This window comes from Zingiber officinale, unplaced genomic scaffold, assembly GCF_018446385.1.
Source record: "Zingiber officinale cultivar Zhangliang unplaced genomic scaffold, Zo_v1.1 ctg87, whole genome shotgun sequence".
Classification (NCBI taxonomy): domain Eukaryota; kingdom Viridiplantae; phylum Streptophyta; class Magnoliopsida; order Zingiberales; family Zingiberaceae; genus Zingiber; species Zingiber officinale.
The window spans coordinates 68,949-82,067 of record NW_024589981.1 but is presented as its reverse complement, the minus strand read 5'-3'; the positions used below and the strand labels follow the sequence as shown (position 1 = coordinate 82,067).

Sequence of the window (13,119 nt, the reverse complement as noted above, 5' to 3'; positions counted from 1 at the left end):
CTCACCTAATCTAGAGTCATGCCTAGTTTTAGTCGCGGTGATCTTCCAGCGATTGCCACCTCCTGCTTTGGGGCGACAGGTTGTAGTTCAGACTTCTTCATACAGGAGGTTACAGGTCTGGTTTAAGGGGTAAGGTAATGTTTAGAAATGGATTAACATAGATTGTTTTTCCATTATATGTATTGGTGTGTGGAGATTTTGATATTTAGCTGCTTTTTGTAGTTTCAGCTAGCACTATTTGCCGACAATTCATAGTTCAGTCCATCATTTCTGGAAGCCACTTTCCACAGTTGTGAGTCCACAAAGGAGGCTTCCTATTAGGGTGAGTTGATGGAATTAATTTATATTTAGCTTAAGCTGAGTTGAGTATAGAATGGTTATGAATAGTTGAGATTATTATGGTTTGGGTTAATTAAGTTAGATGAATTAAGTAGAATTGATTCATGATGCCTAGTTGATTTAAGACGTGGATTAAATGATGTATTAATTGAGGGTTGATTGATACATGATTGATTATAATAGTTGGATTGTTAGTTTTACCTTGATGGATAGTCGAAGCATGTTAACAAAGAGGGTTAACTAATTGAATTGAATTAAATCATAAGGGGATTTGGTGTGAAAGAAGTGTTGGAGCAGTAAAGGGAATTAAAATGTTGATTCCTAATCGGATTGGGGTTAGTATTAGTTATCTGGATTATGATATAACTTAGCAGTATTATATATTCTGTGTTGCAGGATACTAGTCGGAGACACATCTCGACGTGGCAATATTTATCACTATCAGCAGATAAAGGCGGGTACTTCTTGCTTTATCTCTTTAGTATTTTGATCCTAGTGCATGAGCTTTATGTTCAGAGAGTTGCTGTATCTATCTTGACGCCACTCTTATTTTTCCTGCGGTTGATACTTCCACTCAATCTTTGAGCTACTCGTTTCTGTATCTATACAGTCTCTCGTTGCTATCGATGATATTTAGCAGATACTATATTACTAGGTATCAGATACCAAATACCAGATATCAGACATTAGATATTAGGTATTGGATATATGGGCACCTGATACCATGTTTACATGATTGGTTTGCTGTTTATTTACACACCTTACTGAGCATGCTGGCTTCATGTAGCATACCTGTTTCTGTTTATATATATATGATGACTGTTGCTTTGTTCGCATCATGTCATTGCATGCATTGTCGACGACCTTGGCTCCCTTATGGTTGAGACGGTCAATGGCTTAGGTCGCACGCTCGGCCACTCATGGGTAGTGGTAGCTAGAGCGTGTCGCTTGTCCTGTCGTGCCCCCCTACTCGCACACTCATGGGTAGTGATAGCTGGAGTCGCGGGCAGTAGGGACCCCCATCGCAGATGTAGCAATTCAGCTACTATGCACCTGTCCATCCGGTCACTCGAGAGTAGTGGCGGCCTTTGGATGGTACAGTTGTCATCGATCCGGCCTTTCGACCATACAGGGGTCATGGTGCAGAGAGGTGGGCGGGGTGACCATCCATGCATACGCTGTTATTATTATACCTGCTGATACTGCTATTTCTTATGCTGTTGTTGTTTATCTATGCTGTTGTTACTAGCTTATGCTGTTGTTGTTTACTTATGCTGATATGCTTACATAGGTTGAGATATATACCTGTGGTATGTGTTTAGACACTAGCGTACTTACTATTGACATGTATATACCTCACATGATACCATGTAGTTATGAGCAGTACTATAGCAGGATTTTGCTACACCTTCCTTCCATTACTAGCATAGGATATGGTTTCAGGTATGGACACTTATTATGATAGCACTGTAGTATCTGCTATTTCCATATGAGACTGTATACCTTTGCATCTCTAGTTTGATTTTCTATACTCATGCACTATCTGTCTATTACCCGCTGAGTCTTTATACTCACCACCCCGTATATTGGTATTTTCACCAGGTAGCAAGTAAAGGATTTATGGAGTCACCTGGAGATCCTGTCCGCCAGTTCCACGTCACATTCGAGGACGATATTATGGTTTTGGTATACCGTACGTTAGTTGTTCTTTGGTTTTATTTCTTGTTCTTGTGTTTGTGTATCTTGTATTTAGTTTAATTTTATTGTGTCAATAGGCCATTTCATGATTAGTTAACTTTATGTATTGTGATCGTTGTTTGTGATTTCCGCTGTGTTGATTTTAGTATAGTGGTGTGGGCTGATTAATATATTTATATAACTGCATGGTTGTGTTTATTTCTGTTCCAGCCGAGTGGACTGATTATATAACTGCGTGGTTGTGTAAATATATTCCATATGTTGATGATGTATTTTGTATGTATGTATGCTTGGATTGTCACCCGTACAGGGGAGATGCTGTCGAAATTTTTCGGTAAGGACTCCTCTGGGGGGCGTGACAATTTATTGGTATCAGAGCTTCAGGTTTATGAGGCCTATTTTCGTTTGGTTTTTCGTGATTTGGTTTATCGATGTGACATTTCGGGTTTTGGGACCAGGCAGCGACAGGATTCTCCAAGCTATAGGAGGTATGTTTGCATATTATTATCTTACATTTCTGTTAGTGCATGCATTGTTGTTATGTTAGTTATGTTATGTATTAGTATGCTTTTGTTAGTACCTGTCCAGTTGTTTGTAGCATACATCAAATGTGTTGGGTCAATCACTGATCACGGTTGACCCTACTAGAGATCAAGGAATACAGTCTCATAGGACTTCTTTTACCATACCACTAGTGTTATTAATTTCTGTTATCACTAGTTTAGTAGTGGTTAGTATATGTTAAATATCATATTGTTTCGGTTCGTGGAGAACCAATTTACTCGTATTGCCTTGGTTCGTAGAGAATCGATTTACTCTTATTGGCTTGGGTAGTAGAGGATTGATTTATCCTAGTTGGTTCGATTTGTAGAGAACCAGTTTACTCTTGTTGTGGTTAGTAGAGGATCGATCTACCTTGGTTGACCTGACCAATCGAAGATTGATCCGTTCTTGTCGGTGTAGATGTTAGAGTACTGAGTTAATTTTATTAGTTCGGTAGTGAGAGACAGACTCACTCTATTTTATAGAGATTCTGATCCTCGGGTTATGTGTGCTGGTTAGATAACCAAAAAGTTACGTTTGAGTTCAGGACTTGTACAAACGGAGAATTGACTAAATTAGTTGCATACCATTGCTGGCTTGACTAGTCTGTAGAGGATCGATGTATCCTATGCTATAGAGACTTTAACCATAGACAATATGTACCTAGTAGGATGACCTTGAGGGTACATTTGGATAGATGACCCCCACTGACGTGAAAAAGTGTGGAGCTAGTTGCTTAACACTTACGAGATATGGCCAGTTATAGGGTGTATGTATTGGTATGATACATTCGAGATACTAGAGTGGGTTGGGGGCATTTTATGATGGATTTTGTTGTGAGATTACCCAGGACATGGAGAGGATACGATGCATTGGGAAATCAGTGATTGGTTGACGAATTTACTCCCTAGTTTTTTTTTTTGATGAAAGGTAAATTATATATCATCAAAGAAATGTGTACAATCTACATGACCTCGGATATCCATTCAGATCTGACATTTACTCCCTAGTTATTGATTTATAGGATGGATGCTTTAGATCGAGTAGCAGGATTATATGGTAGAGAGATTACTGGACCCCAGGGTATATCTCTGAGTATTGAATTGGATGGAGATTCATGATTCACATCACGATAGTGGCAGATTTTACAGCAGACCATGAGTATAAAGTTCTATTTTAGAACTGCTTTACATCTTTAGACAGATGAACAAACTGAGAGCTTATTGTGGATGTTAGAGGATTTGCTGATACTAGGTGTTGTGGATTTTGGAGATGATTGATTTACTTACAGTTGGCTAGACAGCAGTGTGAGAGTAGCGGCAGCAGGATAAACTCATAACCCATAGAGTCGTCTTTGGTTAGGACTCTTATGATACTTGAATGGAGTGGTATATGAGTATGTTGTTTGGTTGTTACTCTTAGATGAGGATCCCTGAGTGGAGTAGTAAATTTGGGGACCAAATTTTTATTAGTGGGGGAGAATGTAAAATATCGAATCAGATAATAATTAAATAATAAGGTTTAATAGGCTAATAGCCTTTTAGGAATTTTTAGAACTTTTTCTGGAATTAATCGGAGCTCGTACGACATATTTAGAGGGGATGTACTTATGGGCTCGAGAAAAGCCTGTTTATAATACCCAATTAAAGTGGAAATTAATTGAGGAATCAACTTAGGCTTTAATTGAGCAAACACTAAGTTTATTTCGTTAATTCCTTTTTCCTCCCCGATTTCTTTCTCTCCTCACCTTCATTGCACCGAACTCTTTTCCCCAAGTTCTCACCTCGCGATCCGCCGCACCACCGCCGGTCGCGATGAACCGCACAGCCGGCGACTTCTTCTCCCTCGAGCTATAGTCGCTGGCTCTTCTCCTCGCAAGGGCACCACACCGCTAGCCTTTCCTCCTTCACGCGAGCGCCGGAGACATGCCACGGTACCTGATCGCACGGCGTTGCTCAGACCGCCGCTCGCCGGAGCTTTCTATTCCTCAGCCTCTCATCTACAGCTCGGCTAGGTACACACCTTCTCAGACCTTTGCTCCGCACAGGCCGATCTTCAGCGAAAGGGTGGGAAATCTGAGCCCTAGTTTTTTCCCTCGTCGCTGCACTCGTGCGCTACAGCTTCGACCACCACTGTCTGCGTTGCTGTCCGACCGTCGGCCGAGACCTTCTTTCGATCCAGCGAGACGCTGCCCCGATTTGGCCGATCCTCTCTGTATCACGACCACAGACTCTGTTGTGGCTTCGACAGGGAAGAAGGCTAGCTCTCACCTAATCCAGAGTCGTGCCCTAGTTTCCATCGCAGCTGATCTTCACTGATTGCCACGCTCCTCTGCTTTAGGACGACACCGTTGTAGTATTCAGACTTCTTCATACAGGAGGTTACAGGTCTGGTTTAAGGGGTAAGGTAATGTTTAGAAATGGATTAACATAGATTGTTTTTCCATTATATGTATTGGTGTGTGGAGATTTTGATATTTAGCTGCTTTTGTAGTTTCAGCTAGCGCTATTTGCCGACAATTCATAGTTCAGTCCATCATTTCTGGAAGCCACTTTCCACAGTTGTGAGTCCACAAAGGAGGCTTCCTATTAGGGTGAGTTGATGGAATTAATTTATATTTAGCTTAAGCTGAGTTGAGTATAGAATGGTTATGAATAGTTGAGATTATTATGGTTTGGGTTAATTAAGTTAGATGAATTAAGTAGAATTGATTCATGATGCCTAGTTGATTTAAGACGTGGATTAAATGATGTATTAATTGAGGGTTGATTGATACATGATTGATTATAATAGTTGGATTGTTAGTTTTACCTTGATGGATAGTCGAAGCATGTTAACAAAGAGGGTTAACTAATTGAATTGAATTAAATCATAAGGGGATTTGGTGTGAAAGAAGTGTTGGAGCAGTAAAGGGAATTAAAATGTTGATTCCTAATCGGATTGGGGTTAGTATTAGTTATCTGGATTATGATATAACTTAGCAGTATTATGTATTCTATGTTGCAGGATACTAGTCGGAGACACATCTCGACGTGGCAATATTTATCACTATCGGCAGATAAAGGCGGATACTTCTTGCTTTATCTCTTTAGTATTTTGATCCTAGTGCATGAGCTTTATGTTCAGATAGTTGTTGTATCTATCTTTACTCCACTCTTATTTTTCCTGCGTTCGATACTTCCACTCAATCTTTGAGCTACTCGTTTCTGTATCTATACAGTCTCTCGTTGCGATCGATGATATTTAGCAGATACTATATTACTAGGTATCAGATACCAGATACCAGACATTAGATATTAGGTATTGGATATATGGGCACCTGATACCATGTTTACATGCTTTGGTTTGCTGTTTATTTACACACCTTACTGAGCATGCTGGCTTCATGTAGCATACATGTTTCTGTTTATATATATATGATGACTGTTGCTTTGTTCGCATCATGTCATTGCATCCATTGCCGGCGACCTTGGCTCCCTTGTGGTTGAGACGGTCAATGGCTTGGGACGCACGCTCGGCCACTCATGGGTAGTGGTAGCTGGAGCATGCCGCTTGTCCTGTCGTGCCCCCCTACTCGCACACTCATGGGTAGTGATAGCTGGAGTCGCGGGCAGCAGGGACCCCCGTCGAAGATGTAGCTATTCAGCTACTATGCACCTGTCCATCCAGTCACTCGAGAGTTGTGGCGGCCTTTGGGTGGTACAGTTCTCATCGATCCGGCCTCTCGACCATACAAGGGTCATGGTGCAGAGAGGTGGGCGGGGTGACCATCCGTGCATACGCTGTTATTATTATACCTGCTGATACTGCTATTTCTTATGCTGTTGTTGCTTATCTATGCTGTTGTTACTAGCTTATGCTGTTGTTGTTTACTTATGCTGATATGCTTACATAGGTTGAGATATATACCGGTGGTATGTGTTTAGACACTAGCGTACTTACTATTGACATGTATATACCTCACATGATACCATGTAGTATTGAGCAGTACTGTAGTAGGATTTTGCTACACCTACCTTCCATTACTAGCCTAGGATATGGTTTCAGGTATGGACACTTATTATGATATCACTGTAGTACCTGCTATTTCCATACGAGACTGTATACCTTTGCATCTCTAGTTTGATTTACTATACTCATGCACTATCTGTTTATTACCCGCTGAGTCTTTATACTCACCACCCTGTATAATGGTAATTTCACCAGGTAGCAGGTAAAGGATTTATGGAGTCGCCTGGAGATCCTGTCCGCCAGTTCCACGTCACATTCGAGGACGATATTATGGTTTTGGTATACCGTACATTAGTTGTGCTTTGGTTTTATTTCTTGTTCTTGTGTTTGTGTATCTTGTATTTAGTTTGATTTTATTGTGTCAAGCCGAGCCGGCTCGCAGTTAGTTGCTTTGTGTATTTTGATCGTTGTTTGTGATTTCTGTCGTGTTGATTTTAGTACAGCCGTGTGGGCTGATTAATATATTTATATAACTGCGTGGTTGTATTTATTTCTGTTCCAGCCGAGTGGGCTGATTATATAACTGCGTGGTTGTGTAAATATATTCCAGCCATATGTGGATGATGTATTTTGTATGTATGTATGCCTCAGATTGTCACCCATACAGGGGAGATGCTGCCGAAATTTTTCGGTAAGGACTCCTCTGGGGGCGTGACATAGTGCCTTTTTATTATTGCTGACGTCATCTTAATTTCTTGGAATGAAACTTCATTCAAGGCTACTCCACATGATATTTGGTCTGAATCAAAGCTCTGATACCATTTATTGTGACCAAAGGAACACACATATCTCCACAATAACATGATATTGTCCACTTTGGACCTAAGCCCTTATGACTTTGCTCTTGGGCTTTACCCTAAAGATCTTATGCCAATAAAGATATCATACATCATTTTAAACGTATGATCTTTTTCATATCTTTTCAATGTGAGAATTTGATTGAATCCCAACAATCCTCTCCTCAAACAAAAGACCATAATTATTCTCATGGTATGTGCTTAAGCATCTGGTCATCCTGACCTACTTTGGGCCTCACTGCAAGCATCCGCATCTGGTCACTTCTAACCTATTCTGAGTCTCCCCGCAAGCATCCGCATCTGGTCACTCTTGACCTGCTCCGAAACTCCCTGTGAACATTCGATTATCCTGACCTACTCCAGACCTTCCAGCAAGCATCAGGTCACCCTAACATGTTTCGGGTCTCCCTGCGAGCATCCGGTCGCCCTGACCTACTCCGGTCCTCTCTATAACTTCATTCAAGGCTACCCCACATGACATTTAGTCTGAACCATGACTTTGATACCATTTGCTGGGACCGAAGGATATTCACATATCTTCACAATGACATAATATTGTTCACTTTGGGTCTAAGTTATCATGGCTTTGTTCTTGGGCTCTACCCAAAAGGTCTCATGCCAAGAGAGATATCTTACTTCTTTTAAATTCATAATTTATTCCATATTTTTCCAATATGAAATTTTGATTAGATCCCTAATAATAAGGGGAGGATTATAAAAAAAAATTATTGGAAAGGTTTATGACAGTGGAGAGAGGCTTTTAAAATGAGTGAAAATTTTAATTTTTGATGTGGGAGTGATATGATGGAGCACATAAATCCATGTAAGAAGTTTATAACTGCAGATGCCCTTAGTAACCCTTGCCCTTTCGCCCTTAATTCAATTTTGCCACATTTGCATCAAACCTAGATGCCCCAGAGCTTGCCTCGTTATGATGCAGTGAAATGGTATTGTCATCTAGGTATCTACAATTTGATCTCCAACTACGACATATTTTGTAAGAATTTTTATTCCAAATGAGGCGTGTAATTACTAGATATTGAACTTCTGAGTTGTCCATCGTGAGCGCTTCTTATTTTATCCTGACAATTGATATAAAAAACTCTATAAGGTCAACCAAATTCGATGTTATCTAGTTGATTATTGTTTTTTCCATGCCCCAGCTCGCTGGTTGATAGGTCAGCAACAACAATTGTCGTGGTAGAGGAAGGAAATTAAAACTCAGTACAAAAATAATTGGATTAGGGATATGAACTAACGAATTAGCCTAATAACTTGTCAAGCCCACAAGTGAAATGAGAGTCAGTTGGACCGTTTATTTAACAAATCAAATGAGCTAAAAGAATTGGAAAAATCCAATTGAGCCCATAAATTGCCAACATCCACAAATATAATCAAGCTAAATAAATTTTTTTAAAAAAAAACAACCTCTAAATATAGTTTTGAATTTATTTGTTAATCGAATAGTGGGAATACCGTCTACATCCAAGATTAATTGAATAAAATTTAAATATCCGAATTATAAAAAAAAAGAATAATAATAATTAATTTTGTATTAGATCGGATATATTTCATTCTCTGCTATGTTATCATTTAAATTTTATTTTATTTCATCATAAATTAAATAAAATAAATTAATAAATCAAATAATTCTATTATTAATTACATTCAAAATAAATAAAAAATATTTATCATTCAATTATCTTTCTATTTTTTCAGTTCTTTATTTATCAAAATTTTAGATTCTAATATGAGCCGATGTATCGTCCAAATTTTAATTTCTACATGAATTTATTGTATTGGAACATTATTAATTACATATGTTGGACATATTTAAAGGTGAAGATTTTATATGTATGTTAGACAAACAACGGACGCATTTTACTTAATGGAAGAAAATTAAAGTTAAATATAGGCAATCAGTTGAGAAGAGTAAAGAATAGATTTACCTAGAATAGCATTACTATCTTTCCTTTGTGACCTTTATCAATTCATATGGACATCTTAAAAGAAGGTAAAATCTTCCTGACTTGTCACCCAGTAACTTTTTCTTGTATCGTTGAATCTATCCTCCACCAATAGCTAATATAACCGTGTTAAATTATTTTTTAAGATGGATGACTCCCCAATCGAACAAGTGCGACTGACAGTTCCTTCAACAGATGATCCAACGTTGCAAGTGTTAACATTTCGCATATGGATTCTTGGTGTTCCGCTCTGCATCCTGCAGTCGGCGTTGGTTAGAATCGCTACTTTCAGGCAGCAGTTCATCTACATATCACCCGTTTGTATCGATTTCTTCTTGTACGGTGGATGTAATTTGTTAGCCAGAGTTTTGCCAAATAAAGTTGTGACAATCCCAGGCACAAGATGGAGCTTTTCACTTAATCCGTGCCCCTTCAATATCAAAGAACATATCGCCATGTCCATATTTGTTAATTCGATAGGCAGTCCAGGCATTTACAATATCAGTGTAGCCAAGATCTTTTACCATAAAGAAATTCATATTTGGCCAGCTTTGCTCTTGGTTATATCAACACAGGTACCAAATTTATAATAAGATGTAATCATTCATATTAAAGAAAGAAGAGAAGTGACTATATATCAATTTATACAGTTCTTGGGTTTCGGATTTGCCGGTTTGTTTCTAAAATTTCTAGTAGATTCACCGAATATGTGGTGGCCTAGTGTAGTTGCCAGCATCCCTCTTTACAGGTATGTTAAATTGTTGGTAAAGAATTATTAAGCAAAGGATGAAATGAAAATGATATTTGTATTTCTCAGGGCATTACATGAGGAGGATAAGAGGCCCAAGGGAGGGTTATCACGTTATCAATTTTTTTTTATTGTCTTTGCTGCGATTTTCGCTTACAGCATCATCCCTGCTTATTTCTTCCAGTCTATTACTGCTCTGTCCTTTGTGTGTTGGATATGGAAGGACTCTATCACTGCACAACAAATTGGCTCCGGGATGAATGGACTCGGCATTGGATCAATTTCGCTTGATTGGATGACTATAACAAGTTTTTTAGGAAGCCCTTTGGTTCTCCCTTCATTTGTGATTTTCAATAATTTGATTGGATTTATCGTGATCACATACATTTTTATACCTTTCTCTTATTGGAGTAATGCATATGAAGCAAGAAAATTTCCACTGTTTTCGACCAATATCTATGATTCTCATGGGCAAAAGTATAATGTCTCAAGAATTATCGATTCTAACACTCTCACGTTTAATCAAGAAGCCTATGATAAGTACTCGAAGATATACTTCACTACTTCACTGCTTTATTGTTATGCGTTTAGTCTTGCTCAATACACATCCTCTATTTCTGAGATTACTCTTTGTTATGGGAGGTACGTATTCATTTTGTCACATTCTAATTGATGTATTCATAGTCCAGTTGATCGTTGTAGTAATCGATCTCTGCAGATCACTGTGGCAAACATTTAAGAAAGCATATAAAGACGATGATGAGCAAGATGTGCATGGGAGGCTAATGAAGCAAAATTATGAATCTATTCCGCAGTGGTGGTTTTACTCCATATTGTTGTCTATGATCGGCATGGCAATTCTGGTCTGTGAAAGTTTTGGAAGTCAAATTCAACTTCGTTACTGGGAAGTTTTGTTGGCATGTGCTTTGGTTTTTCTGTTCCTTCCATTAGAATGTGTACTTGAAGCAATTGCTGGTTCGGTGAGCACTAATCATTATACTAATCTATATAATGAAGTCGTTCATTATTGAATATATATATATATATATAAACTAACTAGTGACTTTATGTGTCGCCTATATATAGGGATTCACATTAGATTTGCTATTTGAAGCCATCATTGGATACTTGAATCCAGGCAAACCTCTAGCCAACATGGCTTTCAAATTATATGGAACAGAGGCTCACCTAGTGGCAGCCTATGCTATATATAACTTCAAATTATCACACTATATAAAGATTCCTCCAAAAATCGTATTTCACCTTATGGTAAAAGCATTCCCTTTCTTCTATTACTGGATGGTCATTTTCTTCATCATTAGTTACATATCTAAGATATATTTTTTTTTAAAAAAATGATGATTGTAGATTTTAAGTGCGACGATTTCATGCTTCATTGATTTTGGCATAGCATGGTGGATGCTCCGATCAATAGACAATATTTGCCAACCAGACTTACTACCGGAGGGAAGTCCTTGGACATGTCCCAGTGACAAAGCAATGTTCATCACTGGGGTAACATGGGGGCTTGTTGGACCTAGCAAGACGTTTTATCCCAATGGCATGTACTCCATAGTCTTCATCTTTGCTCTAATTGGACTCGTCGCACCAATTCCTGTGTGGTTATTATCGCATAAGTACCCAGAAAAGAAATGGATTAGACTCATTAACTTCCCACTTATATTCAATGCCGCTCTTGTTCTACCTGTCGGTGGGATGGTGGGTTATTGGAACTGGTTTATTGTTGGTTTACTCTTCAACTATTTCATCTATCATAAACATAGAGAATGGTGGACTAGATATAATTATCTATTATCCGCTGGACTTGATGCGGGCTCGGCAGTTTTTGTTCTTCTGCTTAGCATCTCTCTTCAGTTTCAGAATATATATGGAGCGAACTGGTGGGGATTAGAATTAAGTGATCATTGTCCATTGGCAAATTGTCCCACAGTACCTGGTGTGATTATTGAAGGATGCCCCATAATTCAGTGATCATATTTTAATATGGTCGTAGACAAATAGAATAAGAGGCATAAACATAGAGAATAATGGATAAAACTATTTATTAACTATTATCTGTTGTATTTAGTGTGGGCTTTTCAATTTTTTTTATTCTACTATTTAGCGTCTGTCGATATTAGAATTAGATGTCCATCAGCAAATTATCCTATTATAATATGGGATGTTATCATTAAAGGTTATCTCATAATCCAGTGACTATATTTATTATTAATTCAAATATTTTTAGTGTCTTAATTGAATAAGAGAAGAGAGATGATTTTTAATTTTATTACTTTGTTTTGATTTGATAATTATCTATCCATTTTTATCTAAAATCATAATGAATTTGCACATATATGATCTAGTTAAACACGATCCACATATAAACTTCACCATATATACTAGACAAATTGAATTAATTACACCATTTCAAGACAGACAGACAAAGGCACATTCTAAATTTGATGATTTTATTTTAAAAATATATATTCAAAGAAAATTAAAATTTTAGAAAAAAAATAATGAACAATTTACCAAACAACATGATTATATATTTTTCCTGATCACGTATATGATTTGGAAAATGTCCAAGCAATGTCATATCTTTTCCTTTTTATTTGTTTTTCTCTTCCTTTTTACTTCATTCTCTTTCTTTTTAATGTTCATCCGATTTTTTTTTTAACAATTCTTATTTTACTGTGTTCCTGATTTCGAAAAATCAACTACACAATGTTGTTGTAGAAAAATCAACAGCAACATTGTGTAGTTGATTTTTCGAAATCAACTACACAATGTTGTTGATTTTTAAAAGTATTGTCGATTTTCAAAAATCAATAATAACATGGTCCTAATTTCCAAAAATCAACAATACATAAAATCTTCCAAACAATTTTTTTTACCATGTTGTAGATTTTCGACTGATTTTTACAAATCGGCAATACTATATTGTTGATTTTCAACTAATTTTTAAAAATCAACAAAACAATATTACTGATTTCTAAAATTAGCAACATAT

The 13,119-nt window shown here is 37.6% G+C and overlaps 1 long non-coding RNA gene across 1 annotated transcript; it reads left to right on the top strand.

Annotated features, from left to right (window-relative positions):
- Positions 1 to 9,843: 9,843 nt before the first annotated feature.
- Positions 9,844 to 10,368, top strand: LOC122037820. Its single transcript, XR_006127752.1, has 3 exons — positions 9,844 to 9,930; positions 10,006 to 10,103; positions 10,173 to 10,368. It is a non-coding gene; the product is annotated as an uncharacterized LOC122037820 (long non-coding RNA).
- Positions 10,369 to 13,119: the final 2,751 nt, after the last annotated feature.